The sequence below is a fragment of the Cyprinodon variegatus genome, unplaced genomic scaffold, assembly GCF_000732505.1.
Source record: "Cyprinodon variegatus isolate N-32 unplaced genomic scaffold, C_variegatus-1.0 Scaffold780, whole genome shotgun sequence".
Classification (NCBI taxonomy): domain Eukaryota; kingdom Metazoa; phylum Chordata; class Actinopteri; order Cyprinodontiformes; family Cyprinodontidae; genus Cyprinodon; species Cyprinodon variegatus.
Window position 1 is genome coordinate 118,314 of NW_015151233.1, and position 4,183 is coordinate 122,496.

Consider the following 4,183-nt stretch of genomic DNA (forward strand, 5'->3'; position numbering starts at 1 on the left):
AAAAAAACGTAAATTTATAATTATGTAAATATCTATCATATTGCTTATAACGTCCCTAATGTAACTGCTTAGCTTAAATCACTAATTCATTACGGGACCTTACCTCCCTCTCTCATCTTGTTTTACTGCTTCCCTGTCTCTGCTTCGTGTGAGAAATTTCCTGATATCCATCTACAAACTAATGCAGGAATTTTCAGTTAGTAGCCTATAAATCATGTGGTTTCACTGGGAAAATAATAAAATTGACAGGTAAGAAACGTTACCAGAACTAAAAATGCGTCGTGGCCGCACAGTCTCCCATCCATCTCAGTTGAGAGCAGCGTGTTAATTTACCTGCAGTTCATGCAGTGACATGCGCTGACGTGGGGGAGCTAATACATCCTCAATTTGGAGTTACCAAAACACTTGCTGCGCATTTGAGTAGAAATATACGTCTCCTTCCGTTGGAATTATCTAAATTGATGTATTAAAAAAATTTAATACTGTTGCAAATATTCATGAGATTTATACTGGGGCACAGCTCATTTATACTGGGGCACAGCTCATTTATACTGGGGCACAGCTCATTTATACTGGGGCACGTGCCCCAGTAAATGGGGTCTGGCGTCGCTGATGGCAAAGACCTCTAGTCTGTCCTATTTGAACAGGTGGTGCAAGTACCATGTTTATGTAACATTTTATTGTCACATTTTGTGATATTTTGTTTTCACCTTGCCCTGCGATAGACTGCTGACCTGTCCAGGGTGTACCCCACCTCTCGCCCATTGACCGCTGGAGATATACACCAGTACCCCTCGGGACATGAGCTGGGATAAGCGTGACGGAAAATGGATGGATGGATTTTTTTTAACTTGGGAACAAGCGGGGTCTTAGAATGTAGGAGAAAAGTTCTTACTTCAATACTAATACATATATATGTGTCATCCTACGTGCATGTCCATTGTAAGAGATATGATCTAAAAAAAATCCAGAAATCACAATGTCTGATTTTTTCAGTATTTATTTATATGATACATCTGCAAATATGTATTTGAATATCTGAGAAAATCGATGTTAATATTTGGTACAGTAGCCTTTGTTTGCTCTTACAAAAGTCAAACATTTCCTGTAGCTCTTGCCCAGGTTTGAACACGCTGCAGGAGGGATTTTGGCCCACTCCTCCACAAAGATCTTCTCTAGATCTGTCATGTTTCTAGGCTATCGCTGAGAAACACAGAGTTTGAGCTCCCTCCAAGATTCACTATTGGTTTTAGGTGTGGAGACTGGCTAGGCCACATAAGAACCTCGAAATGCTTCTTTCAGAGAGAGGGTCATGTAGGAAGACCCAGCCTCCACCCATCTTCAATGCTTTAACTGAGGGAAGGGGGTTGTTGCCAAAAATCTTGCAATGCATAGCTGAATATAATGAATTTGAAAGCCAGACTGAAACTCTTCAAAAAATTCATTATAGTGTAAGTGGTCGCACACTTGTTTTGCAACTACTTTCTCAAGAATTTTAGATAAAAAAAATGAAGATTGCACATACTGTAGGCCTATAATTGACCAAGTCATCTGCGTCAAGAGACAGTTTCTTAAGTAAAGGTTTAATTACAGCAACTTTAAAAGCCTTTGGTACATATCCCTGTAACAAAGATTATTTAACCACACCTAAAGTGGAGGATGAGATCAAAGGGAATACTTCCTTAAATAACTTGGTTGGAATTGGATATAACGTACATGTTGAAGGCTTAGATGAAGACAATAGTTTTGCTAACTCTGAAAGTTCAACTGGATCAAAGCAGTCAAAGGGGCTGTGTTGTTTAAGGCAGTACCAAGAAAACTAGCAACCCCTTCAACAATATCATCAACCTATGAAGAGAAAGCGAAACATCTTTAAACTTGGAAACAAAGTCCAGTGGGTTGTTTTTTTTTACTTTTTTGGAATGACTATAACCTGGATGAATGAGAATCTTTACCACAAAGCTGTGATCTGCTTCCTGGCAATATACAAAGAATGTTCAACAATAGAGAAGAGAGTTTGCACCACACTGAAAATTCTGGGGCTTAGCCAAGCAGGAGTTATGCTGTGGAATGAGTTAGATATGGAAAGAAAAGGAAGTACAATGTTAAGACAATTTAAAGGCATATAGAAATATGTTATCTTTCAAAAATGTGCATGTAGTTTAAACTAGATCATTTTTAACATTTTTATTTAACATTACTGGATGTCTTCTTACTTTACAATTGCCTTTAAAATAAGACACTCTGTATTAGTGATTTTGTGCTTTGATTTTAATGCCTCCTTTTTTAAAAGACCTAATATGTTAAACATTTCTTATAAGTTCTTCAACTTCTACCTTTTATTTTAACCTCCTTTTGTTGCTCAGAGAAATAAAAAAAAAGGAATATAATTGATAACATAGGAAAACCGGCTTTGATATATCTCTTAAAAAGAAAGGCAGGAAAATGTGAACCAGCTATTATTTTGCTAAAAGCGTGGACCAAGGATCATGGAACAGAAGTGTTAAAAAAAAAAGTTCTTTATCAGACAGAGCATAGAAGCTAAGGCCCAATCATAATGCTTCTCAGAAAATCTTTCTTTATATAGGAGGATTTAAAAAAACATTTTGATCTCTTATGCCAGGATAAAGAAAATAGGATTTACTTTTGTTTTATCTCAAATATATCAGGCATATAACATCCTAAATAGTGGGCCTTACTCAGATTAAAAATTTGAAATAAGGCATGATAACTGTGGTGATTTTCTTGATTTATTTGCTTGGTATTGTCAAGTTGAAAGCAGTTCATCATTAGTTCTTTGTCAACACCCCCATAATGGTTGTTGAAAACTTAAAAAATAACCCAGCTACTTCCGGGGATGGACATGGCAAAGGTCCTTAATCTGTCTCTTCATCTGTCTGGTTGTCCTTCTAATTTGCAACCATTTGCTACTTTGAACTAATCTATCATATGTAAAACCAATAAAGTCATTATAAAAAAAGTTGCTGATGTAGGTCTTTAATGTCTCATCTATATTCCAACATGTTGTTACTGCATTTTATTAACTTGAAAGCTAGTTTTTAAATCAGTTTTTAAGAAGTTTAAAAGTATCATTATGTTGCTTGTCATATGCATTCCATGCAAACAGAGAACTGTATTATTCTGCTCCCTCTCCATGTGGCATAAAGCTCAGAAACTCAGAAATGTGATAGTTTGTCATGTCTATATAAGGATGAAACCAGCACATCACCTGCTCCATCCTTTAGATTCCCATTGGTCTCTGAGCTTTTGTTTGGCAGGAATATATTCCATGACGCACCTTCTTCGTAGAGTACTTTCAATATATGTGGGTTTGATTGGACGTCGTCCATGTCACTCAGCAGTCAGAACAGGAGCTATCTCTAGCAAAACGAGAGAGTTGGAGGGAGGGGTTGTGAGCGAATGTCTGTCGACGCTTCAGCATGTTGAATATTAATGACTTCCAATTTAACTTGTAGAAGAGAAGAAGCGGTGGAAAGCCAGGGTGGAAGCTGCGCTTGTTTGAGTGCGTCACTCCTCTGTCACACTTCTCTCCACCTGCTGGGTCCTTGCTTCTCCCTCTTACCAGCTCTCTCCACACACATTCATACATTCTCACCTTCTCATGTGCGAGTGCAATTTGCAAGTTATTCATCTTATTTTGTGTTCAGGAGTTGAATTTATGCCACCCCACAGGCATTTCACTTTAGCTTCTGTACATGAGCACTTCTTTTCACACATTATCTGTTATGCCAAAGCACCTTGACGTCATGCACTGTTTTTCATCAAACATTTGCACACATATGCTTGCTTCCTTTTTCTTAGTTGCTATGTGTTTAAAAAAATGATTTGATTCATGGTCTTTTTTTATACCCTTTCATGCAGTTAGTTAAAGACTTCACTGCAGGTTTGTTTGGAAACTACTACCCAAACCAAGCCTCCCTTTTGAAAATATTTTCTCACTTTCTTTAATTAAAAATATTATGCTTAAAAAAATTAATCTGTGAATTCCTGCCTTTATTTGTTCCACCCTGCAGCGAGTAGCAACAAAAGTTTGCTCCAAATCAAAGATATGAAAACAAAAGATGAGGTGTAATCCTTAGCCAAAAAGCTGGATATACTGTAAAAACAATATAATATTTTTTTTTATATATATGTGGTACAAGGAAGCAAACAATACTTGAAA